The 27,962-nt window shown below is 41.2% G+C and overlaps 1 protein-coding gene across 1 annotated transcript in view; it reads right to left on the reverse strand.

The window, feature by feature from the left end:
• Positions 1-515: 515 nt before the first annotated feature.
• LOC122562092 (urotensin-2 receptor) overlaps positions 516-27,962 on the reverse strand; it is a 78,196-nt gene continuing 50,749 nt past the window's right edge. Inside the window, exon 2 of the mRNA XM_043714610.1 lies at positions 516-692. The gene's annotated coding sequence lies outside the window, so the exon portion shown is untranslated. The remainder of the gene's footprint in view (positions 693-27,962) is intronic.

The following is a 27,962-nucleotide window of genomic DNA, read 5'->3' on the forward strand; positions in this document are numbered from 1 at the left end:
GCTAGAAAGAGGCCTCACAATCAACTCATTACTTGCATGTCTATTCCCATAAACCTTTATTTATGTCAAAATCTTGTGCTTCTGCTCTGAAGACTTCACAGAATTTATGGCAATTGCTCACTGAAGATCTGAATTCCATTTTCACCAGGACACCATCTTTGTAAGTAAAGTAAAGACACCATCTCCCTTAGTTTTATTTGCCACAGAATTAGGTTGCATCCAACTAGTTTGTGAACATTCTTTGAAAGGAGATGCCAGCTGTGCAATGACAACCTCCCATCTATGACTCAGATCCTTACACAATATGTGATTGCAAGCTCTTAGAGGTATGACTTCATGAGGATATTTATCGACATAAGGAGAGAATATACCATACCAAATGATGGTTTTGCTTTGTGAAGATAATATATTTTATTTTCTTAGAAGCCAGATCATTTTCATCCTCCTTTATTTTGCTCAAACTCTCTGAGCTATAGATTAAATGAAACAAATATGATTAATTTTCATTTTTGCCTGTCCAGATGATACTTGGTGTTCATGTACAATTCAGTAAGCTATACCTTTGGACTTCCAGGCCAAACAGCCTGCTATCATCACTGTTTAGGATCACCCATGATGAATTATTAACAAAGTACACTGATTTAAGTGCCTTCGGACTGTAGGTCATCCTGCAAGTTTATGACTTTAGGGTCCTAGAAAAAAAAAAGGTTTATGTTAACTTTCTTACAGAAGCTTTTGAAAATAAGACTTGGCAAACGCTTGCCTCATTTTGGAAAAGCATGACTTGGAGGGGTCAGTGTCAAACTGAGGTGGACAAAGTTAAAAATCACACAATATCAGGTTTTAGTCCAACAGTTTTATTTAGAAGCACAAGCTTTCGCCTGATGAAGGAGCAGCACTCCGAAAGCGAGTGCTTCCAAATAAACCTGTTGGACTATAACCTGATATTGTGTAATTTTTAACTTTGGGAAGACACACCATGGTTGTTTCAGTCAGACCTTTGAATGGGTAGGAGAGGAGTCATCCCCACGATCAAGAATCCCAGAAACAAAAACAGAAATCTCTGTGGAAACTCAACAGATCTGGCAGCATCTGTGGAGAGAAAGCAGAGTTAATGTTTCAAGTCCAATATGACTGTTCTGCAGAAAGGCAGCTCTGAGGAGGTTGTGGTTGCTGCTGGTACAACATGGAGCCCAGGCCTCATATTGACGAGGAGCCCGAGCACAAGAGAGTGCTGATGAGCTTTCCTGCTGCAGAGTTAATCAGTATGGCAGAGGAAAGGTCTTGTAGTCACCTCCTCCCACCATCCTGCCTATTCAAATTTGCCCTTGATGCCAAACCCAGCATTGGGGTTGGTACAAAATTTCACGCACACAGTGATCAATGACTAGTATGGACTTTTAGTTAATGTAATGCAAGTGAAGGTCCTGTGAGGCGATGGACTAGTGGTGTTACCACTAGAGTATTAATCCAGCAACCCCAGTAATGTTCTGGGAACCATGGTTTGAATGGTAGCTGGTGGCATTTAAATTCAATAAAAATCTGGAACTGGGAATCTAATGATTACCATAAAAACATTGTCAATTGTCAGGAAAAAAAAAATTGGTTCACTGATGTCCTTCAGGGAAAGAAACTGCTGTACTAGCTTGGTCTAGCCTACATGTGACTCCAGACTCTGAACTGTCCTCTGGGCAATTAGGGTTGGACAGTAAATGCTGACCTAGTTAGTGATGGTCACAATTCAAGAATAACTAAAAAAAACCTCAGAAAATGTCTAATGCTGCAAAAGGGTGTTTTAAGGTCATATCTGAAACATTTTGCCCGTCTCTAATTGTCTTAGTCGAAAAGTGTGGTGCTGGAGAAAGTACAGCAGGTCAGGCAGCATCCGAGGAGCAGGAGAGTCAATGTTTCGGGCATACGCCCTTCATCAGGAATGTGGGGAGACCCAAGGGGGCAGAGAGGTGGGGCTAGCTGGCTTGGGAGGCGTGAGAAGGAAGATGGACCGGTAGGACAGGTCAAGAGGATAGTGCTGAGTTGGAGGGCTGGATCTTGGATGAGTGGGTGGAGGGGAGATTTAGAAACTGGTGAAGTCAGTGTTGATCCCGTGCGGTTGGAGGGTCCCAAGGCAGAAGATGAGGCATTCTTCATCCAGTCATTGGGTGGCTAGGATTTGGTGGCACAGGAGGCCCAGGACTTGCACGTCCTTGGCAAAGTGGAAGGGGCAGTTTAAATGTTCAGCCACAGGGCAGTGGGCCTGTGGACCAGAGATGTTCCCTAAAATGTTCTGCATGTTGGCGTTCTGTCTCCCTGATGTAGAGGAGACCACATCGAGAGCAATGGATGCAGTAAATGTAGTAGGAGGATGTGCAGGAAAATCTCTACTGGGTTTGAAATGATCCTTTAGGGCCTTGGACGGAAGTGAAGGGGGGAGGTGAGGATATAGGTTTTGCACCTCGTGTGGCAGCAAGGGAAGGCGATGCATGTAGAGGGTGGGTAAGTGAGGGGTATGGACCTAACAAGGGAATCGGGAAGGGAATGGTCTCTGTGGAATGTAGATAGGGGTAGAGTCCATTTCCTCCATGGCTCCCTCATCAGGTCCATGCACCCTACCAACCCACCGTTTATACTCAACACCTTCCCCTGCCTCTGAACGAGGTATAAAACCTGTGTCCACACGTCTCCCCTCACCTCAGTTCAAGGTCCTAAAGGATCTTTTCACACCCAGCAGAGATTTACCTGCATATCCTTCCACCTCATTTACTGCATCCATGTTTCTGATGTGGTCTCCTCTATACCAGGGAGACAGGACGCCAACTTGCAGAGCAGTTTGGGGAATATCTCTGGGACATACTCAACAAACAACCCCACGGCCCTGTGGCCAACCACTTCAGCTCCCCCTTACACTCCATCAAGGACATGCAAGTCCTGGACCTCCTCCACCCCCAAATCCAAGTCACCTGCCAACTGGAAGAAGAATGCCTCATCTTCCACCTTGGGACCCTACAACCACATGGTATCAACATTGACGTCACCAGTTTCCAAAACTCCTCATCCCCACAGATCCAACTCTCCAACTTGGCACCACCCTCTTGAACTGTCTCACCTGTCCATCTTCCTTCCCACCTATCTGCTCCATCCTCCACTTCGACCTATAACAATTATCCCCCACCTGCATCCACCTATTGTCTTTTCACCTACCTTCCACCCCAGCGCCACCCCCAAACCCCATTTATCTCTTAGCCCGCTTTACCCTCCACATTCCTGATGAAGGGCTTATGCCTGAAACCTCGATTCTCCTGCTCCTCCAATGATGCCTGACCTACTGTATTTTTCCAGCACCACACTTTTCAACTCTGACTCTCCAGCATCTGCAGTCCTCACTTCCTCCTTGTATTTGTCTTGGGACAAACTTAATTGCAATTGCTACTGAATTCATAATCTCCCATATACCACATAGGATTTCACTCACCTTTTCAGCTTAAATAAATGATGTAAGTTTCATGAAAATGTCATGACTTTATGCAAGTGTTTCAATCCTATGGAATTGTTTATTGTTTGTTCAAGATATCAGAACCTTGAAATAAATAACAAGTAAAATGAATAATGTATTTAGTTGTTCAATGTGTTGGAATTTCTCCATATTCTCTGAATGATGAATTCCTTTTGGAATGTCGTGGCCCAGGATCTAATGAGCATTAATAGCATTGTAAATCATTACCAAGGGAACTTGGCTCATTTCAGAAAAGCAAATAGTCTTTCAAGAGTGGATATTTTGTTCTCAATTTAAGATGCATAATGTATCACACTTCTGACGTTTCATTCTGTAAATGTCAATTTCATAAATTTTTTATGTTAAGCTGAACTAAAAAGAAACCTATAAATAATTGTTTAATTCTTCTGATGTTACAAAGTCTGTTCAGATTCCTTTAAAATTACTGAGGAACATAAAACATTTAATCTGATAATTTACTTTTGAATGTGATTGTGGATTGTGTTATGGGTAACAATTTAAATGAAGGTCCTGGACTTGTACTTTCCTGTTGACTTTCTATTGGGTTTTGAACTGCAAGTGGCTGTCAGTGAGACATGCAAGGTGCCCTATACAGGATACCTGCAACCTGTGTGAACAGGCCAACAACCCTGGGCCAAACATCACCATCGGATTACCCACTGGGATCTTACCTTGCTGCACCATGACCAAGCTCTATCGCCTTGGCTTAGAGATCTGATTCCCCCTTTTTTGGAAAAGGAAGGTGTACTTTTCATTCAACTTTTTCTTCACAGTTCAGGTTTGTGGGGGAATCATAAGTCACAAAACCTTGTTCGAGGTCTTAATTGCTATACTTCAGTGAGTATTTAAATGTCCAGTAATTTGCAGTAATTCATTTGTTTCAAGCTCAAAACTATTTCCAAAAAATCTCTAATTATTTATTATCCCCAGTTGACATTTCTCAGTTTGGTGTTAACATCTGCTCATCCTCCAACAGTGTTCAGCACCCACCAGAGCTTTCGTATCCCTCTCCCAAATCTCAGACAGCTTTCACCCTGCCTACCTCACCTTCCACTCATGTTCACTCCCTCCCTCACCCTCTGACAACTTTTAACCCTACCCACACTCTCCAACAGCTTTCACTCCCCTCCCTCTGACAGTTTTCACCTCCCTCCCTCATCCTCTACTCATGTTCACCCCTCCCTCACCCTCTAACAGCTTTTAATCCTTCCCTCACTCTTTGGTAGCTTTCACACACCCCCTGACAGTTTTCACCTTCCTTCCTCACCTCTAATAGTGATTCCCCCTTTGCTTACCCTCTGACAACTTTTAACCCTTCCATCACTCTCTGACAGCTTTCATCCCCCCACCTCACCTTCTACTTGTGATCACCCCCTCCCTCACCCTCTGACAGATTTTAGCCTCTCCCTCACTCTCTGACAGGATTCAACCCCTCCCTCCCGTCCAACCACATTCACCCCATCCTGCACTCTTCTACAGTGTTGGTTTAGAAGTTTGATTAATTAGGATGAAACACAGACTAGGCAAAAATGGGTCATTCTAGTTTGACAAAATATAATAGGGAGTGTTCGGGCCTCTATTTGCAAACTATGCAACTGACTTGGACAAAGCGACCAAATATACATTTTTTTAAACAGTCTGTTCACCCCTGCAGCAGGTGGGACTTGAACTGGGGCCTTCTAACCCAGAGGTTGGACCACTACCACTGCGCCACAGAAGCCCTGAAATGCAGGATATGTGGTTGATAAATGTTCTCATGTCATCAAGATAGGTGGGAAGGTAAGTTGTAAAAGGGACATTAAAAAGTCTGCTAATGGAAAGTGATAGATGAGATGAGTGAGCAAGATGTTGGCAAATGGAATATAATGTGGGAAAAATATGAACTTGTCCATTCTGGCACAAAGAAAAGAAAAAATAGCATATTATTTAAATAGAGAGATTACAAAACTCTATGGTGTAGATGAATTTTTGTGTCATGAATTCAAATCAGTATGCAAGTTCAACAAGTGAATTTATGTCTTTATTGCAAGGGGAATGGAGTATAAAAAAAAGGCCTTTTGCTACAACTGTACAGGACATTGCTGAGACCATATCTAGAGTACAATGTACAGTTTTGTTTACTTTAAGAAAAAAATATAATAAAACCAGAAGCAGTCTGCAGAAGCTTAACTGATTTCAGAGATGAGGACGTTGTTTAATGAGGAGAGGTTGTCAGTCAGGAATGGCAAACATTCAGTGACTGTCTTTCTCATTATCCCTAGTTTAAAGATTTACTTTTCATCAACAGCAAAGTGCACACTCTGGAGGGTGGCAGAATCCCATACCCCCTGTAGTTTCACATAAAGTCTGAAGTATGATGTTATCAGTAACATGTGGCTTGCAATCCGTTGATACTCTTGCGCCAATATGAGGAGGTTTATGTATGAAGAATACTTACTTAATCAAGGCCATAGAGGAATGCTAATACCTGTGGAATTGTTGATACCTTCAACATAAAGCAGATAAAGTTTTGTTATCTCCAAACTGTGGCCATCTTTTTACTAGTGGCAACAGGGTTGATAATTATTGGGACACAGATTCAAGATGATTGACAGAAGAACTGGGAAGCAGGAAGGATGAGAGCATTTTTCCAGGACAGTGGGGCAAATTGGATAGCTGCCTGAAAGAAATAATGCAGGTTTACATAGAACATAGAACAGTACAGCACAGAACAGGCCCTTCAGCCCACGATGTTGTGCCGACCATTGATCCTCATGTATGTACCCTCAAATTTCTGTGACCATATGCATGTCCAGCAGTCTCTTAAATGTCCCCAATGATCTTGCTTCCACTACTGCTGCTGGCAACGCATTCCATGCTCTCACAACTCTCTGTGTAAAGAACCCGCCTCTGACATCCCCTCTCTGCTTTCCTCCAACCAGCTTAAAACTAATGGGCTGAATAACCTTCATTTGATTTGTTCAAACCGATAAAAATCTTACAGGCAGGGTAAAAACTGGAAAGATGTTTGCCATGACTTGGTTACAGTCTAAAGTAATGGGGCAGGCAATTGAGAGAAGGAGAAATTTCTTTACCCAGAGATTGGTGAGCCGATGGAATTCTCACCCATGATAGCGAATGAGGAAAAAGCGTTAAATGTTTTCAAGAAGGAGTTAGATATAGTTCTTAGGATAAAATAGATTAAAGGGTATGGAGAGAAATCAGGAGCAGAATACCAAGTTGGATAATCAGCCATGATCATATTGCATGGTGGAGCAGGCTTGAAGGGCCTAATAGTCCACTAGTATTCCTATTTTCTATATTTTTACATTTCTATGTTATACCAGGATTTATGGGAGTTTAGAGGAATAAGTGATGACCTTACTGAAACATAGTTACAAATCACACAACACCAGGTTATAGTGCAACAGCTTTATTTGAAAGTACAAGCTACCTTATGAAGGAGCAGCACTCCAAATGCTTGTACTTTCATATAAACCTGTTGAACTATAAGCTGATGTTGTGTGATTTTTAACTTTGTCCATCCCAATCCAACACTGGCACCTCCACATCATTACTGAAACATATAAGATCCTGAAGGGACATGACATGGTGGATGCTGAAACAAAATTGCCCATTTGGGAGACTCTGGAACTGTCTGGAATCGTTAACACTTTAATACAATGCCCTGTTTAGAAGATCAACATAGAAATGAGCCAAATACCTGGATGTCATCACATGACTATAGGCTGTGGTCAAACTATATAGTAGCCCTAGACAAAGGGCTATACTGTCTGTGGCAGCTTAGCTGCAGATAAACCCACCAGAGGTCTTCAAGTGAACAGAAGCTACATTTATTTGTGTTACCTGTAGATTTCATGAGAACATGCTACATTGGTATGGTGATGATTGTTCTCTGCAAGATAGAAGAGCAAAACAAAGAAGGTAGTCATCCAGATGTAAAACGTCAAAGGGGAGATGCAGCAAACGCAATAAACCACCAAACCTGAGATTCCCAAAGAAGAGAAAACAGAAGAGAATTCACAAACAGTGAGTTCATTGAGTTGGACAAAGTTAGGAAGCCAACTAGCTGTAAACCATGCTATCTAAAAAGTAGTTAAAGTTTAAAGATTGATCAGGAATCAACCCTGAGTTAAGGAGAGGAATGTAAGTGTAAGTTCAAGTAAAGGAAAAAAAAATGACTCGGCTATAATTGGGAACAATGCAGAGTCAACAAAATAACAGAAAATAGAAAAGCTACTTTAATACTGCGCTGAAGCAATACAATGAAGTTCACAGCCTAGAGTGGAACACCTTCCAACCAGAGGGCAAACAAGCTCCCCGCATTGCAAATATAATATTTTGTGTGGGCAAAATCAAGCAACTTTCCAAAATCACATTCAAAGTCATGATTGACATTAGAGCTAGCTAGTAACCTACCATTCCTAACAGTGATAGATATCAACCTCGATCATAGGAACTCAAAAGTTCACCTGATAACTGTTAAATTAACTGCATACATTGACCTACTCATCACTCCCATTGGTAAATTATTAATAGAATGCAGCTATGAATATTCAGCATTATACCCTGGTAGGTACGAGTGGGAGGCCTTTCAACATGAATGAATCTCAGTGTTGTCACTATCTAAAAGGTCATCAAAGTGTCCATGAACTAGCATGGTATTAAATGATTAAAAATTGTTTTCAGATGAGCGTTACGCTTAAGTGGAATTGTTTTTACCTTATATTGCTTCTTCAATCTGACATTGACAAGTTGCCTCCAGGCTTTCAATTTATTAAAAAAAAGTGGCTCTTGCTTTGTTTTGAAATCTTGGCAGACAAGATTCTTAGTTTTTTATTTGTCACAGAAGACTTGTTTACTTGACAGAATTATTTTTAAAAATGTGACCCTATGAATCAATCAATATATCTTTTTCTTGAAAGCTTCAATTTTTCATTTGGCAGTGAAACATAAATATTTGTTTTGTGTTTTTCCACTGTCTTTGTCCATATTCCAGCTTGAGTTATCATTGTCTGTGCCTGGCCCATTTCTTGGTATGCTTTGAGATTCAGTTGTGACGTGTTGAAACAAGATTTTACCTACTTGTTTGGATGGACAGTAAAAATCCATGCTACTATTGGAAAGAGTGAAGGGAGCTCTCTTCCTGTCCCAGCTACCATCTCACCAGCTCCCACATTAAAATATGATTTGCCTATTTGCTGTTTGTGAGACATTGTTATAATCAAATTGTTTGCTATGTTCACATGACCAATCATATTGTTTGTTTCATTCCGAAGTATGTTGGGATACCGACTGATTATGTGAATGCACAGTGTAAATTAAGTTACTTCTTCCTTCTAAATATTAGTATTTAATTATCATTATTATTTAAGCTGCTTTGTTGCTATATTTTGCAAGAAAAAGCACAATAAATACTCAAAAGTATTACTGTGAAGGATTATGCTTAAGATTATTATAAAAGTACAGTGGAAATATGTTGACAACTCTTGGAAAGTTACAATTCTCAAAAAGTGTTGTGGATTGCAGGAACTGTCTTTTCTGCGGTTGTGTTTTCACAAATGACCTTTTTTAAATGGATAATGACTCTACAGCAGAGAAAACAGCCTCCAATCTATTGAGTCTGCACCAGTTAAAAACACCAATTACATGAATTCTAATCTCAGTTTTTTACCACTTGGCCCATAGCTTTCTATAGCATGGCATCACAAGTGTACATCTAAATGCTTCTTAAATGTCATGAGAAGTTCTGCCTCTTACACCCTTACCAGCATTGAATTCCAGATTCCCACTACTTTCTAGGTGAAAGAAAGTTTCCTCATATGCCCTGTAAACTTCCTGCCCCTTACCATAAATCTATGCCCCAAGATTTGGTCCTACCATTAGAGAAAAAGTTCCCTAATGTCAATCCTGTCAATGTCCCTTACAATTTTATACATCTCAATCATGTACCTCCTCTGTTGAAGGAAAAGCAGCCCCAGAGTATCCAATCTCACTTCATAACTAAAACTCTCCAGCCCTGGCAACATCCTGGTAAATCTCCTTAGCCAGTGTAATTATATCCCTCCTATAATATGGATTTCAGAACTGCACACAATACTCAACCTGTGACCTTACCATTTTTAAAATATTTGCACTAGAACCTCCCCGCTTTTAAACTCTAAGCCTTGACTAAAAAAAGGCAAATTTCCCACATGACGTCTTTACCACTTTATCCTCTGGTCTTGCCAGCAAAAGGGATCAATGGACAGGCACACCAAGGTCCTTCTAATCCTTGGTGTTTCCCAACCATTCATCATGCACTCTCTTGCCTTGTTTGTCCTGTTCAAGTGCATCATCTCACACATGTCCTGACTGAATTCCATTTGTCACTGATCAGCCCAACTGATCAATTCATCTATATCCTCCTGTAATCTAAGGCCTTCTCACCATTTACCATTTACCACCCTTTCAATTAGTTTATCATCTGTGAATTTACTGATCAACCCTCCTCCATTCAAGCCTAAATCATTTATATAGTCCACAAACAGCAAGGGTCCCAACAATGAGTCCTGTGGAATCTCAATGGACACTGGCTTCCATTCACAAAACGGTACAGGATAGAAACTGACTGGGGGAAACCCGACTATAGGAAAACATATCACCAATGGAAAATGATCTAGCTTGCACTGAGTCCAAGAAAGACATTTTGGCATGGTGCTGAAGTGACATTTTGACCAAGTTTAATTTGATGTGGACAAAACATAGGCTGATCTGATACCGTTGGAGCAAGATCATGAAAGAAAGAGGTCCCACTGAGGAAGATTTGGAAAGGAAACAAAAGAACAGAGTGTTATTTAAATTGCGAAACACTGCAAAATGCTGCAACACAAAGGGACTTTGGGTTCTTGTGTATGAAAGGTAGAAAGCTAGCAGACAGGTGCAGCAGTAATCAGGAAGGCTAGTGGAATGTTGGCCCTTATTTCAAGGGATTTGGTGTATAAGGGTAGGGAAGTCTTACTGCAACTGTACAAGGTGTGGGTGAGAGTACTTCAGGAGTACTGTGAGCAGTTTTGGTCCCCTTATTTAAGGAAAGATATTGTTTCATTTGATGCAATTCAGAGAAGGTTCCATAGGATGATCCCTGGTGTGGGAAGGATTATCTTATGAGCAAAGACTAAACAGGCTGGGATTCTACTCACTGGAGTTTTGAAAAATGAGAGGAAATCTCACTGAAACATATTGGATTCTTAAGGGGCTTTACAGAGCAAATGTTAAGAGGATGTTTTCTCTCATGGGAGTGTCTAGGTCTAGAGGACATAGTCCTGGACTAAAGGCTGAGATGAAGAGGAATTTCCTTGCACAGATGGTTGTGAGTATTTGGAAATCCTTGCCACAGACAGCTGTGGGGACAGTCCTTGTGTATATTTAATGTGGAGATAGACAGATTTTGATCAGTAGAGATATCCAGGGTTACGGGGAAAATGCAGGAAAGTGAACATTAGAAATGTTGGATCAGCCATGATCCTATTGAATGGTGGAATAGGCTTAAGGGGCTGAATGGCCTACTCCTGTTCCTATTTCTTATGGTCTTCTGCCCCGAGGCAGATTGGATCCAAAACAGGCTGCAGCCAACCCAAACACCTACTGAGGGTTAACTCTTGCTGTTGGAAACTATTGGCTGTACCGTGAGTGAGTGTCACTTATAACCTTCAATCTCTCAGAGAATATAGAGGTAAACAATTAGGTACAATGACAGATATGAGTCACAATATTAGTGGTTCAATGGATTACATAGATGGTCGTAAATCTTCCAATGGGACTTCAGCATTTTCCAAAGCAGCTCTTCTACGGCCAGTTACTTGTCTTCCCACACTCCCCCACAAAAAAGTTATAACTTCTACTTTTCTATCTGCACAAATCTAATTCATGAATATAATGTTAATGTTCTAATTTGCTTTAATTTTAACCAAGTGGATGAACATCGCAGTTAATGCCAGTAATGCCTGTCAAACATATAACAAGCTTACCAGCTATGATGTATGTAGAGACTCAGGAGAAACTAAAATAATTCTCTTTAGAGAAAAGAAGGCTGAGGAGATTTGATATGGTGTTCAAAATAATGACTGGTTTTGATTGACTAACTAAAGAGCAACTAATTTCTGGAGCAGAAAGATTCATAATCAAAGGATGCAAATTTAAGTTGATTTGCAAAAGAAACTGAAGCAACATGAATTTATTTTAACCAGTGACTTGCTGTGGTCTGGGATACAGACATCATAGGATGGTGAAGCAAATATAATATTAACATTTAAAAGCGAGCTTGATACATGCTTGAATGGAAAGAGCAGGGCTATAAGGAATGTGGGATTAATTGAATAAGCCTTACAATGAGCCAGCATGGGCAGGATGGGCCAAATTGCCACCTTCTGCACTGAATCATATTATGATTCTATGATAATTGGACATTTTACAGAAACAAAACATAATCAATTACCCCTTAGAGCTTTATCCCTTTCAGTATGAATTATCCACAATAGCATTGGAATGTTTTCCATGGAACATTTTCCGCATTACCTTTACTAAATAATTAGACATTTCAAGAATGACAAATGACTTCCTGCTTTTTTCTTACCTTCAAGTACATGCTCCTTTGACAATGAGTTCTCTTACATTAATCTGCTATCACATTCATGTTGATCAGTCAGAGTAATGGGTGATGGTAGAATCCATTAGTAAACATACAAATGCAATGAGTTTTACAAATGATCTGCTTAGTCACAAGGTATGGTGTTTCAACATAAAACTTAAGTTTTATAAACTCAAATGGACTTTATTAGACAGTTACAAAAGGAGCAGGCACTGTCAAATGCACTAATAATGTGAAATCAAAACAGCAGTGAAAACCTTACTTGTTAAAAGCTTACTTGGAAAATCAACATTTGGAAAAAGATAGGCAAAATATTATGAGAAATTAATATCTGGTTTAAATTTTGACACATTTTTACTTTTAAATAGGATTTATAGTTTTATGAAGAACTGAAAGAAAAAAATGGTGATGTGTAGTGTTTCTCTGGTTTTAATGACGCTGCATTTGCATTGCATTACCTGTCCAACACCCTCCAAATTTAAAGATGTTCTATTTATTAATTGGAAGACCTGTTTATAAAACAGCATGACGATTATGCAGGAAGCTTAGAAGGATTCTGACATGAGAGAGATTGAAGAGACTACAGAAATCTCATTGACCTAATAACATAAGTCCACAAAAGTGCTCAGGATCATGTATATTGAAATGTCTCTTTTAATCCCAACTGCTTGTTCATTGTTGGCAAACATGTAAACTAATTAGAAATGGGAATGTTACAGCAATTCTGATCACTCAGCATTAGGCCATCTGCTTAGTTGCTTCTTCATCTCATTATTTGCCAAACTTCTAGTCAGGTTTCCACCCACCCTCGACCTGAACTTGCTCTTGCTCTTTCCCATTGCTGCTGAGGTGTCCTCTGGAATTCGCCTTATCTATATTAGATTAGATTAAATTCTCTACAGTGTGGAAACAGGCCCTTCGGCCCAACAAGTCCACACCAACCCTCAGAAGAGTAACCCAACCAGACCCATTCCCCTACCTATGTTTACCCCTAACTAATGCACCTAACCCTATGGGCAATTTAACATGGCCAATTCATCTGACATGCACATCTTTGGACTGTGGGAGGAAACTGGAGCACCCAGAGGAAACCCACGCAGACATGGGGAGAATGTGCCAACTTCACACAGACAGTCGCCTGAGGCGGGAATTGAACCTGGAACCCTGAACTGTGAGGCAAAAGTGCTAAATACTGAGCAACATTTGAATTAATTGATCCTATTCCCATGGCAGATAACAAATTGTTCTTCCCTGTTCTTCATGCTTGCTAATATTTGTGGCCTTTCTTTCTTCTTCATACCAATCACATATACAAGGTTGGTAAATTATCATAGGTATTATTTGTTTGAAGACTAGAACAAAAAAAGCATGCATTTTAGGATACTATTTTGTGGAATAATGGGTAGTGTCAATTACTCTGAAGCAAAAGTGTCGTGATTGAGCCTCATTCTGGGGCAAAAATGGTTCACTATGTGGTCAAGCAGATTGATGAGCAACTGATGAGTCTTTCTGGTACACCCATGCCTCAAGTGTCACATGACATGGGAAAGCCTTTAAGTCAAGGACAGTTGGGATTCAGCAACTATCATTACTCACAGTCATAGCTACAAATTACAGACTATTAGTTGGCTATTGGCTACTGACAACTTTACATCCTTGTTTGCACATTCTTATAGCATGACATCAGAGCAATGTCGACATTGACATTTCTCCTCATGCATTTCTCCACATTATGATGTCCTTTGAATAACTCCAACTTTAGATCAGCTACATTTTTTGGTTACACCTCTGAAGCATTGTGATGTTAAAATTGCTATGCAGGTGCAAGCTGATGTTGGTTGAATTGTGGAGACTGGAGGAAATGCTCTCAAGGTTTGTAGGTTTAAGGATGCAAGTTCTTGTTGTAGAGGCATCAAGGTTGATGGTCCTCAAATATCATAGGTATTTCAACTAACCTGTTCAGACATGCCGTTGGAGCAGGCAGGACTTGAACCCAGACCTTTTGACTCAGAAGTGGGGATTCTACACTGCATCCCAAGCCCAAAGCCACTGCACCTGGTATTCCCAGGCAGTCTCCCATCCAAGTCCTAACCAGACCTGTGTCAGCTTAGCTTCCGAATACCAGATGTTTTTAGACTAGTATGGAGTTAGGCCAGACATTAGCAAACCAAATGGCTTTTCTCTTTACTGCAATCAACAATGGTTTCATGATCATCATCAAACATTAGAATTCTCAGTCTGCAACCTGCTAACTGATATTTTATTGTCTTCCTTAGAACTCCGTTCCTCAGACATTATTCATTTCAAAGTTGCCATCATCAGTCAAATTTCATCTTTCTATCTATTAGAAGCTATTTATAATGGTCTGGATTTTGCAGCCAGTGGCAATGCAGTGATACTTTCTGTGGTATGAGAAGGTGCATGTAAATCATAATATAACTGATCACAGAAGTTATATTACACTTATTACAGAAGTTATATAACTGATCACAGAAGTTATATTACACTTATTACAGAAGTTATATAACTGATCACAGAAGTAACCTCAATAAGAGAGAAGACACGAGTCTGAGATGAGAATGTGGAGAGAGAGGTTTCAGATGCTCAGAACCTACTGTCTACAGATGTGAAGAAAGGAGTGCTACAATACCTAAAGAGTCGAAGAGCCTTACAAGGTTAAGGAATAAGTATCCACGTACATGGAACAGTATTAGCTTAAAGCACAAGATAATGCAAGTAAGCAACCAGGGAAAGAAATCTCAGGAGCCAGCATCTGAAGTTATAGAGTCAGAGTTATACAGCATGGAAACAGGACCTTAGGCCCAACTCATCCATACTAACCAGATTTCCTAAACTGAACTAGTCCCTTTAACTAGACCCATTTCTCTCTAAACCTTGCCTATCCATGTACCTGTTTACATGCTGTAATTGTCCCCATGTCCACCACTTTCTCTGGAAGCTTGTTCCATATATGACCCACCCTGTGTGTGAAAAAGTTGCCGCTCTGGTACCTTTTAACTCTTTCCCATCCCACCTTAAACCTATGCCATCTAGTTTTGGACTCCCTTACCCTGGGAAATGACCTTGGCTAATTCACCTTATTTATGCCCCTCATGATTTTATAAATCTCTATAAAGTCACCCCTCAGTTTCCAACATTCCACAGAAAAAAGACTCAGCCTCAACTTATAACTTAAGCCTTCTAGTCTCAGTAACATCCTTGTAAATCTTTTTTGCACCCTTTCCAATTTAGTAAGATGCTTCATACAGCAGGACAACCAGAATTGTATGCAACAATAAACAAAGTTAAAACAAAGCCCATGATGTGGGAAGTTTTCAGGAAAATTAGAAGACTGGGGACACTCAATGAGAGGGGAATAAAGAACATCAGAAGACTTTGCTAATTGTAGTTGGAATTGTCAATAGACAGGAGATTAGAAAAAGATGTACTTATTTTAGAATACAGTCCCAAGTGAAACATAGCTTCAAAAGATCATTAGAAAGTAAAAGAACTAGAGAAAACCTTTGTGGTATCTGTTGGTTGGTGTCTTGCATATGCTAAGTGGGACGGACAATTCCTCCGCCTCTGCTGCATCAGCTCGGACGAGGAGGCATTCCACTCCCAGATGTCCACCTATTTTGAACAACGTGCTTTTCCCCCATCTTTCATCCAGCCAACCCTGCATGATACTGCCTCCATTCCCTATTCCTCTGCTCTAACCTCTCTCCCACTAAATGTAATAAAGACAGCGTCCCCCTTGTCCTCACCTACCACAACCAGTCTCCACATCCAACACATCATTGTAAACACTTTCGCTAACTCCAATTAGACCCCATCAACAAGAAAATCTTCCTCTCCCCACCCCCTCCACCTTTCTCAAGGACCACTCCCTTCAACAGTCCTTGGTTTGTGCCACTCTCGCCACCAACCCCCCTAAACTCCAGGTACCTATCCCTGTAACCAGAAAAGATGCAAAACCTGCCGGCACACCACTCCCCTCACCTCCATCCAGGGCCCCAAACAGGTGAGACAGAAGTTCACCTGCCTCTCCTTCAACCTAGTTTACTGCATCAGGTGCTCCCGATGTGATCTTCTTTACACTGTGGAGACCAAATATAAACCTAGGGAATGTTTCACCGATCATCTCAGCTGGATCCACAGGGGCCAACTTGACCTCCCAGTCATCACCCATTTTAACTTCCCTATCCACTCCCTTTCCAACATGACCATCTTTGGCCTCCTCCATTTCCACATCAAATCAAACTGCAAATTGGAGGAACATCTTCCACCTGGGCAGCCTACTGCCCGGAGGACTCAACATTGAATTCTCCAATTTCAGTAAACTCCCTTCCCATACCCTGACTCCCTTCCCAGCCCATCTCCATCCATTCCAATCCTCTGAGCAACCCTTCTTTCTAGCCACCAACCAGATTCATTCCTCCCATTGATCAACCAGGTCATACCTTCTACCTGTCTTCATCTATCCCTACTTTGTCACCCCGCACCCCAGTCCCACGTATCTGCAGCTCCCATTACATCCACCCCCAGTCCTGAAGAAGGGTTACACTTGAAACGTTGACTTCTCCACCTCCTGATGCTGCCTGGCTTGCTGGGTTCTTCCAGCCTCCTGTCTGTCTACCTTGGATTCCAGCATCTGCAGTTTTTTTGTCTCTAAATGGAAGGGACATGCCAGGGCTTGAGGGATAAGCCCTGTGGGTGGAGATGTAGGTGTGGGAGGCTGGGCTGTCAGGTCTGGGACATAGGCCAGTGATGGGAGCAGCTCAGATCCAGGGCAGGGTGAGGGTCAGGCCTTTGACAGGTGAATGTTAGTCAGGTCTGAGGGATTGAGTGTGGCTCAAGTTGATGGGCAAAGTACGGGTAAACGTTGGGCTGTGCCAGGGTCCAGGTGGCATTCAGGGTTGTTGGCTCAGGCAGGCGGGGAAGTGTTGTTAGGTCTAGGATGGGTGGTGCGTCTGGGAGTGTCAGATTGGGGAATAGATGTGAAATTGGGGGAGTTGGAATCATTTCAGTTCCATGGGTAGTCTGGTTAGAGGTTCGTTGTCAGTGTTCTTTGCTATGAAAGGGATTGGGGTCAGTTTAATAGTTACCCCAGAGTTAGAGTAGGTTTAAATTCGCTAACAATTTCTTGGCTAACTATTTAATTCCACTGAATCAGAACCCGCTAAAGTTTCTGACTTTTAGGGTCTTTGTCAGAGGTTTATCAGGTTCAGGGAAATTAGTCTTCATAAATTTCAATTTCCCATGCAACTCCCGTTGAGTCTAGCGTGTCTCCACGGTCCCAATGTGCAAGTCGAGTGTGTTCAGCTTCATGACTCTCCATCTTTCAGAATATCTAGGCTTGTAACATTAGGTTTAATAAAATCTTCAAAAAGGAGGATAAAAAGTAAAATGTGGATTTTTTTTGCCATTATAGAGAAAGTTTACATTTTGCAAATATAATGAACTGCATCATCAGTGAAGCAGCAGTGACTGTAAGATTGCTGCTTTGCTTCTGTTTTTCTGAGCTATGACAATACTCTGTATTTCTGGTCAGGTCTCCCAATCCCAGTTTCCTCAGAAATGTGGAACGATTGTTAAATGGGGAGCTCCATTGTGGTGAACAAGTGTGGGGGTGAAGATAAGTTACATCTCCTTTTTGAAGCACTAGGTGCCATCTGGTACGTTTAAATATCCACGGTGAACGTTGGTTGATAGATGAAAGGATGAAGGTGAGTGGATTATGAGTGAATGTATATGTTGGCAGGGTGGATTAGATGAATGAGTGGTGTGGTATGTAGCTGAAGAAGTAGGGTGCCAGGTGGGTAAAGTGCTAGCTAAGTGAGGTTAGAGGGTGAAGTTGAATGAGTAGGCTGGTTGGAGGATTGGAGAGCCAGGAGAGGTGTTCAGGTCAGGGACCAGTCAGTGGGAGTGAATGAGACAGTGAGAATTCATCAGGCTAGGCTGTGTGAATTGGGAGCTGGTCAGCTTAGGTTGAGAGGATAGTTGGGAGCTGGTGCTTTTGCGTTTGGGAGGGAGTCAAGTCTAGTTTGGGATGGAGTGAAGACACCAGTGGTGGGGATAGTAATGGAATTTGGGGTCAGCTATGAAGATAACCAGGAGTCAGGCAAAGACTTTTCTGCAGATTGTTTTCTGGGTAACTATCCATATAAGTAAATAAAAACTGTGGACGTTTCTGACTCGAACTCAGTGTTGCAGACATTCGCAGGAAGTCCCAAGGAGCAGGGCAGTTGCTGACCAGAGGTGTAAACTTCCTGGCCAATTTCCATGGAGACAGTGTACTGGAACCTCTGCAGAGCACCACGCATATTTTGGTCAGACATCCAGTTAAATCCAGAGAACTAGTAAAAAACACTGTTACACCTCATTCAGCAAGGTGTAAACCTTTCAAGGTGTTTGCACTGAGATTAATGGAACATCATTATTGCAGTCTGGGGATTCTTCAACTGTGTATCCTCTGGAGGATTTGAAAATTACTGGCAGAAACTTCTGGATCTTTGTTTTCTTCTCAATATGCATGGATTACCAAAGCTTCTGTCGGCTTCATTGGAGCAATGACAGTTAGTGCTGACAGAGACCATCTCATTCCCACAGCTATATCTGGGACAAAAATCTGTTTTTGTTTCATTACCATTTTAAAAAAATATATTTCTATGCAACATTTTGGAATGCATTACCATGTTAAATTCAAGATATTATTGTCCTTATAATTTACTTGTGGGAATCATTCAAAGAATATTTGGGAGGTGTGTTATGACTTGGAATAAGTATTGAAGAGCTGAAAGTATATACAGGTATAAACTTTAAAGGTATAAACATCATTAAATGGCGTGGAAAAGTTAAGCTTGAAAAAATATTTTAAATTACATTGTAGAAAAAAGATAAATGAAAGTAGGTTCAAACTTGGAAAAGATTATTCTAAGATTGTTGTCAGGAAGTTCATCCTCATACAGAGAATGGTCAAGTCTTTCAGACATAAATAATAGGTATAATATTGTACACATTGAAGAAAAAAGTGACCACTGCAAGGGTAAAACTTTAAAGGGTTTCTGTGTGGATGAACTAACATGGAATGAATGGTCCTCATGATTTATAATGACCTTGTAAACATATCATTACTTTTAGCTCAGGAGAGTCAATAAGTTATTGTCTTTATGACACAAAACTAGAATTGTGATCTGTTTCACTGGAGATGGGCATTTATCCAGAAGTATGGAAGAGCTGTAAGGTATTGATTTTGAAGGATTTAATGAACACTGGAGACATCTCTGTACACTGGACTACCTGACTTCAATGGTGCTGTATCCAATCAACATCATCATCTCATCATCACCACGTGTGCTTTGCCTGAGGCAGGTTGCTGGCTCGTCGTCATCTTCAATGTCTTTCGATGTCTCCTTAATGAATACCAGACTTTTCATTGCAACGAAGTTAATTTAATTTTAAAGCACTCAGCATCAGTACTCTTTCCCTTCCTTGATCGCTTTCTTTGGCTGTGAAAACTTCTCCTTGTAACATCCTTTACTGGCCTGTTTCCAGTCCCAACTGTCTTTTGTATTGCTTTACTGATTTTAGCTTTTTGTTACATCTTCTATCTGCAGATACTATGCTTCAATTGTAGTGTAATTCTGGCATCTTTCCTAATTCTTTTCATTCTGTCAATGTACAGTTTGATTCTGCAATATACATGAATTTGATTTTGCCAATGTTTGCTTTCATTTCTTGTACTCCTTCTTCCATTCTGGCTATAAGTGCTTCATCATCTGCAAATCTCACTTATGTTATCATTGGCCATCTCCCCAATCTTAACGGCTGATTCTTGTGACTCCTGATGCTTCCTTGATTGCTGCTTCTGCATAGACATTGAAGAGGACTGGTGGTGAGCAACAATCTTATCGAATTCCTTTTCTCATGCCACATGAATTACTCAAAATAAAAGTGGAAAATTGAATCACATTCCTCTTCTTTCAGGTCAGGTGATGCTCAGAACCTTTCTTTGCTGAGGAGGCTGTCACCAGCTCTAAACACTCCCTGTCATATTCACAGAAGGTGGCAAAACAGACCCAGGTAGCTCCAAGTCTTCCTGTACACATCAAGTAATGTATACTCAGGAGGGGACTAGCTTGCTTGCTGAATCATCTTGATGTTTTGAGGAGATAATATCCTAAGTTGAAAAGCCCATATGATCATTCCAAAAACAATGGTGGACCATTCAATAAGCCCAAAACCAGTGGGATATTGTGATGAGTGATTGAAACAGACTCATTGCTTCTTCTACAGACAGCAGTCAACCTTCAAGTTGCCCAATTGTTTACATGAGTGTGGTGCGCATCCAGCACGAGGAGTTAACTGATGAAGGAGCAGCACTCCGAAAGCTTGTACTTTCAAATAAACCTGTTGGACTATAATCTGATGTTGAAAGAAAAATGACTGCATCTTGAAGGCTACACCATTAGCTTCACACTCTACTCATTTCACCAACCCATCACTCATCTAGCTATAATCTCCATCAAACATAACTCAGCACTAAGATTTATCGCTCTACCTTTGTGATCAAATTTTATCCACTCTCTTCTTGCTCAAATTTAAAATGTTTAGGATGAACATTGGGAACAACTTAAATTAAATGGACAAACTTAGTAAGGGTCATTAGAATTGAGCAATCAGATAAAACTCTTCAGCAAATGTGACCAGTGCAATGGATAATAAATTTAATAAGAGCACAGGAACAAATAATCCCAGCACCAGGCAAATATTTTTAATGTCTGATATAATTATAAGTATATATACAGTAAGTACCTAATGACAATAAAGTATTAAATTTAATCCTAACAGGTGGCTTCAGTGATTAAAGTGCCTTACCAGTAAACAGAAGATCCTTTGTTTAATTCCTAAGAGAGCCTTAATTTATTATTTCAAACCTATGAATTTACACAATAAACTAATGCAGATCAAGATGTCTAGTACTGTCAAACAGTGAAGAAATTATTTCAGAATGACTGTGCAAAATTCTCCTTCCTTATCCAGGCAGGCCTGTAACAAACGATGCCTGTAACATGCTGTGTATGTTCAAGGTTCAGTGGGAAGCTGCTCCCATTCACTGGCTGAGATTTAGCCTCAGCTGGAAGGCCAACGATTGACTGTTTCTGGTTATGATCCAGTTAGGAAGGATGGACCCAGTCCTTGTCCCACTCCACAACCGGTCATAACATATTCTAAATTTAAAAAGGAAAGTGGTGTTGCAGTTTTTCAAATAGATTTATGTATATCAGATTATGTTATAGTTCAGTATCAGAAAAAAGTCAGCCATTTCTTTTCATAACTAATAAAGACCGAAGGCAGAATCTTATACGGTCGGAGTGATATGGGTTGCGGTGAGGTGTGTGGCAGAAGACGGTGACCCGTGCAGCAAAGGGCATCTTGGCATTGAGGCAAATGGCATTTCTTTAAGCTTTTCACCAGCAGTGTGGCAAGATTCTGACTAGGCATGGTGAGTCACCAATTGACAGTGACTATTGCCTGTTAAACCTCCTGTCAACAGCCCAACTACCTCATGGTTATTCAGCGTCCTATTTTACCAAACTCATCAAACAGACTCAACATTGGGAAAACCTGGTGTAAAACCACAGTGTATACCTGGCACAGTTAGTTCACCACTTTCTCCAAAGGAGGCTGTGACCAGTGGTGTGCCACAAGGATCGGTGCTGGGTCCACTGCTTTTTGGCGTTTATATAAATGATTTGGATGTGAACATGAGATATAGTTAGTAAGTTTGCAGATGACACCAAAATTGGAGGTGTAGTGGACAGCGAAGAAGGTTACCTCAGATTACAACAGGATCTTGATCAGATGGGCCAATGGGCGGAGGAGTGGCAGATGGGGTTTAATTTAGATAAGTGTGAGTTGCTGCATTTTGGGAAAGCAAATCTTAGCAGGACTTATACACTTAATGGTAAGGTTCTGGGGAGTGTTGCTGAACAAAGAGACCTTGGAGTGCAGATTCATAGTTCCTCGAAAGTGCAGGCGCAGGTAGATAGGATAGTGAAGCAGGTGTTCGGAATGCTTGCCTTTATTGGTCAGAGCATTGGGTATAGGAGTTGGGAGGTTATGTTGCGCATTGGTTAGGCCACTTTTGGAATATTGTGTGCAATTCTGGCCTCCCTGCTATAGAAAGATGTCGTGAAACTTGAAAGGGTTCAGAAAGGATTTACAACGGTGTTGCCAGGGTTGGAAGATTTGAGCTTTCGGGACAGACTGAATGGGCTGGGGCTGTTTTCCATGGAGTTTTGGAGGCTGAGGGGTGACCTTTATAGAGGTTTATAAAATCATGAAGGAAATGGATAGTGTAAATAGACAAGGTCTTTTCCCTGGGATCGGGGAGTCCAGAACTAGAGGTCAAAGGTTTAGGGTGAGAGGGTAAAGATTTAAAAAGGACCTAAGAGGCAATGCTTTCTTGCAGAGGATGATGTGTATATGGGATGAGCTGCCAGAGGAAGTTGTGGAGCCATTTACCATCTCTGCCTCTCAGATGATTGAGTCAACTCTTAAATTATCCTGGAATCAGTTGGAGGTCCACACTGTGCCTGCATTTGGTCAGAGTGACATTTCGTTTCTATACTGTTGTTCTCTGTTGAAAGTTCATTTTAGCTGCAATTTTCTATGAAGCTGAGCCTGAGGAATATTAAACTAATATTTTGATTCGATCACATGAAACTATGAGCCCCAAAAATTGTTGATCTGTTACAGATGTTAGTTAATCAAACATGTCTAGTTACAAGAAGGTATATTATTCACTAATTATACTCCACACATTAAGCTTGTTGCTCTACCCTACAGCAGAAAGAACAAGAAATTGCATTGTGCCATGGAGCAGATACAGACGGGCATCTAATTATGTGAGTTTCTTCAGGGCATGAAGCTGTCTCACATTATAAGGCAACACCAACTAATTACTATTGGGGTTTCAGGCAGATAGTGCTGGGACAGCCACAAAGGCAAGGCCATGTTATCGGTTGGCAGCAGCTTAGAAAGCCCCACGGGATGTCCTGAAAAGGAGAGTGGCAGTAATCTTTCAGAAAGCAGGTGCTAATTTAGATATGGTGCAGGGCTATGAGCTGATTAAAGTGCATTATATTTCAGTAGCAGAACTGACAAATGGAAAAACAGCCAAACAAGCTCACACATCATAGAACTCCTATTGGAAGAGGAAATAGAGTCAGCAGGTAATAGCAAGAAACTTAAAAACAAAACTTTGGACGTCTTGAATTAGAATAAAACAATTACTTGCACTGCCATTTTGCAGTGGTGTTGAGCTTCTGTGCACGATTTTGGATGTACCTTCTACAATGAGGCTTTGTCCAACCTCGATAAAGCAAACCTGAGCTTCTATCAAGCTTGCAAACTGTTCACACTGTGTATAGTGAGTGCAGGTTCAGCCTTTTAATTAAGGGACTCCCTGAACCTTCAAGTTCCTTTCTTCCTGGCGTTCCCTCACAAGTCCATCAGTACTGATCTTTTACTAATTCCCACACAACGTTTAGATTTATATTTTCATTTCACAACCTGTATCCTATAGCTTAACCATGTTAACCATTGTGCTGTGTTATCACCCTATTGATGTCTATATGGCTGTGACTATCAATGACCACCACCCCTAGTGACCCATATCCTCCAATGCAGTATTGCCTTCCCCTTCTTCCTTATGTGTTGCTAATGTAATCCCACTACCCTTCACAATTATTATCCCTTCAGTATTCCAGCATATAGTTCTAATGCTACAACTGACTTCCCCAACTTCAGTACCACAACTGTGGCCCCTGATAACACCCCATAACTTTCACTGAGCTGACCCCCAGGACTGATAGTGACTTACTCTCTGACTAACTTGGATGGACAGTCCTAATTGATGAGTAATTGGACCGTAACTGATCTTTATGCAGCTCCATGCAGATCCTGGACTAATTGAACTGGACCTGCAGGATGGACTGTCAGCCACTTATAGATTGCAGTGTTATAGAGCCCCTGATCATTATCACCACAAGTGGCCAATTGACCTTGTCTGAATCCCTGGACTGAGATTGGACAATGCCCTTTACTGATTGTAACAATGGCCTTTTCCTAGCGAGTTTTGAGAAGATTTGTAGCTCAGGTTGAGGTTCCGGACGTAGGTTTGCTCATTGAGCTGGAAGGTTCATTTTCAGATGTTTCATTACCATACTAGGTAACATCATCAGTGAGCCTCCAGACAAAGCCTTCATTTGAGGCTCATTGAAGATGTTATCTAGTATGGTGATGAAACGCCTGAAAATGAACCTTCCAGCTCAGCGAGCAAACCTACATTCCCAATGCCCTTTTCTGTCTGTAGTGGATGCATCACTGATGGTAATCCCCTTCACCTGACTCGGGACTACGTCCCTAAACTTGGTGACATCACAATTTAGTTGAAGTGACTGCAATGTGTTTGCCATGCAAGCTGCTGGTATATGGAGGTAGTTATGGGACTAATATAGCATGGTGTATCCACTCCCTTGACTGATCATTGCTGACAACTATGGCAGGCTGCCTGGCTTTGTGTCTGTATTAAACAGTGAGGCAACACAAATGTACTGTGAGTCTAAAGTTCTAAATGAGGCAGCAAAGTACAAAAAGGCAATGCACAAGTGCTATCAGTATCCAAGTAAGGGCAAAGAAGTGAGTGTTAAGAGAACAGGTAAGAAGCCCTGAGAAATGTCCTGGTCTATTCCACAAGGTGGCTGGTTGTTCCTGCATTATAAATTTCCTGGCACCAATATTACAGGAGAAGTGCTGGTGCCCTCTTTCGTGTCAGAGTGAAAAGGTGAACCGTACTGTAATTATATTGGAGATATGCCATAATGATATGGTCAGCTGATAATTGTCTAGTGCCAATGTTTGTTGAAGGTGGGTGCAGGCGGTCACTGTTATAGAATCCCTACAGCGTGGCAAGACGACATTCAGCATATCAAATCCCTACCGAGCCTCTGAAGAACATTCCACCCAGACTTAGCCCTTGACCCTATCCCCATATCCTAATTTTTACCATGGCTAATCCACCTAGCCTGTTCATCCCCAGGCACTATGACAATTTAGCATGGCCATTCCACCTAACCTGCACATATTTAAATGGTGGGATGAAACAAGAATGCCTGGAGGAAACCCACGCAGACATGGGGAGAACATGCAAGCTCCCACACAGACAGTCGTAGACTCATAGAGTCCTAGAATTGTGCAGCACGGAAACAGACCCTTCAGTCCAACTTGTCCATGCCAACCATATATCCCATGTAAATCTAGTCCTATTTGCCAGCATTTAGCCCATATTCCTCAAAACAATTCCTATTCATGTTACCATCCAGATCCTTTTAAAATGTTGTAATTGAACCAGCCTCTTCCACTTCCTCTGGCAGCGCATTCCAACCACGCATCTCCTTCTATATGAAAAACTTGCCCCTTAAGTCCCTTTTAAATCTTTCTTCTTTAAATCCATGCCTTCTAGTTTTGGAATCTCCCACCCCAGGCAAAAGACCTTGTCTATTTATCCCTAACCATGCCCCTGATGATTTTATAAACCTTTATAAGGTCACCCCTTAACCTCTGATGCTCCAGGGAAGGGACCTAGCCTATTCAACCTCTTCCTACAGTTCAAATCCTCCAACCCTGTCAACATCTTTGTAAATCTTTTCTGAACCCTTTCAAGTTTCACAACATTCTTCCTATAGTGGGAGACCAGAATTAAATGCAGCATTCCAAAAGTGGTTTAATCTGTCAAATCACATCATGACCTCCCAACTCTCTATACTCAATGCTCTGACCAATAAAAGCAAGCGTACCAAATGCCTTCTTTACTAACCTATTTACCTGCAACTCCATTTTCAAGGGTTTATGAACCTGCACTCCAAGGTCTCTTTGTTCAGCGACACACTCCCTAGGACCTTCCCATTAAGTGTATAAGTCCTGCTCTGATTTGCCTTTCCAAAATGTAGTATTTATTTAAATTAAACTCCATCTGCTACTCCTCAGCCCATTGGCCCACCTGATCAAAATCCCATTGTACTCTGAGATAACCTTCTTCGTTGTCCACTACACCTCTAATTTTGGTGTTATCTGGAAACTTACCAACTATTTCTCCTATGTTCACATCCAGATCATTTATGTAAATGACAAAAAGCAGTGGACTAATCACCGATCTTTGTGGCACTCCACTGGTCACAGGCCTCCAGTCTGAAAAGCAACCCTCCACCACCATCCTCTGTCTTCTACGTTCAAGCCAGGCCCGTATCTAAATGGCTAGTTCTCCTTGTATTCCATGAGACCTTGCTGACCAGTCTACCATGAGGAACCTTGTCAAACGCCTTTCTGAAGTTCCTATAGATCATGTCCACCATTTCACCCTCATCAATCCTCTTTGTTACTTATTCAAAAAACTCAATCAGGTTAGTGAAAACACAATTTCCCATACATAAAGCCATGTTGACAATCCTAATTAGTCCTTGCATTTCCAAATATGTTTAAATCCTGTCCCTCAGGATTTCCTCCAACAACTTGCCCACCACCAATGTCACACTCACCAGTCTATAGTTCCCTTGCTTTTCCTTACAACCGTTCTTAAATAATGGTACCGCATTTGCCAACCTCCAGTCTTCTGGCACCTCATCTGTGGCTATCAATGATACAAATATCTCAGCAAGGGTCCCAGCAATCACTTCCCTAGCTTCCCACAGAGTTCAAGGGCACACCTGATCAGGTTCCATTGATTTATCCGCTGTTATGCTTTTAAAGACATCCAACATCTTCTCTTCTGTAATATACCCATTTTTCAAGATATCACTATTTATTTCCCCACATACTCTATCTTCCATATCCTTCTTCACAGTAAATACTAATGCAAAACAGTTGTTTAACATCTTTCCCATCTCCTGCGGTTCCACACATAGGCAGCCTTACTGATCATTAGGAGGCCTTATTCTCTCCCTCGTTACCTTTTTTGTCTTGGTGTATTTGTAGAATCTTTTTGGATTTTGTCTAACCCTATTTGTCAAAGCTATTTCATGTCCCCATTGTGCCCTCCTGATTTTGCTCTTTGGAATACTCCTACTGCCCTTGTAGTCTTCTAGGGATTCATTCGCGTTCTACTGTCTATACCTGACTGGAAAGTCCCTTATCACAATCGATCACTTGGAACTTAGTGTACCCCTCATTACATTAGATCTAGTCTCGGTACCAGAAACTTGACTGTCAGTGCTAGATTCCCCTGAGAATTCATCACCCCTACATTGTTCAAAACAGTCTACTTGTTTGAGATGGGGATAGTCACAGAAGACTCCTGCACTAGCTTCCTCCCTGTACTATCCTTCCTGAAAATAACCCATCTACCTGCCTCCCTTCCTGCAATTGCCATCCATCACACCCCATTGCTCCTGTAAATTCCTCATTGTCTCTAACTGCCACTCCAACCGATCCATGCGATCTGATCAGATTCATAACCAGAAACACTTCCTGCAGACATAATCATCAGTAACATCTCCCTACTCTCCCACATCCAACAAGAGAAGCACATACACTAAAGACCACCTTTGCATCTTAAAAATCTATAGACCCCAGTAAATCGCACAATTTTACTGCTCTAAAAGCACTGCTCCAAGCTAGTGTTTTAATGTTTAATCAGGAGATAGATCTCAATAAAAAACATATAATTAAAAGAGAACCCACTCTGCTCACTACTGTAGATTTACAAAAAAACAGTAAGGTTATAGTTCAAAACTAGCCACTTAGCTGCTCCCCCACACA

This window comes from Chiloscyllium plagiosum, chromosome 24 (assembly GCF_004010195.1).
Source record: "Chiloscyllium plagiosum isolate BGI_BamShark_2017 chromosome 24, ASM401019v2, whole genome shotgun sequence".
Taxonomy (NCBI): Eukaryota; Metazoa; Chordata; class Chondrichthyes; order Orectolobiformes; family Hemiscylliidae; genus Chiloscyllium; species Chiloscyllium plagiosum.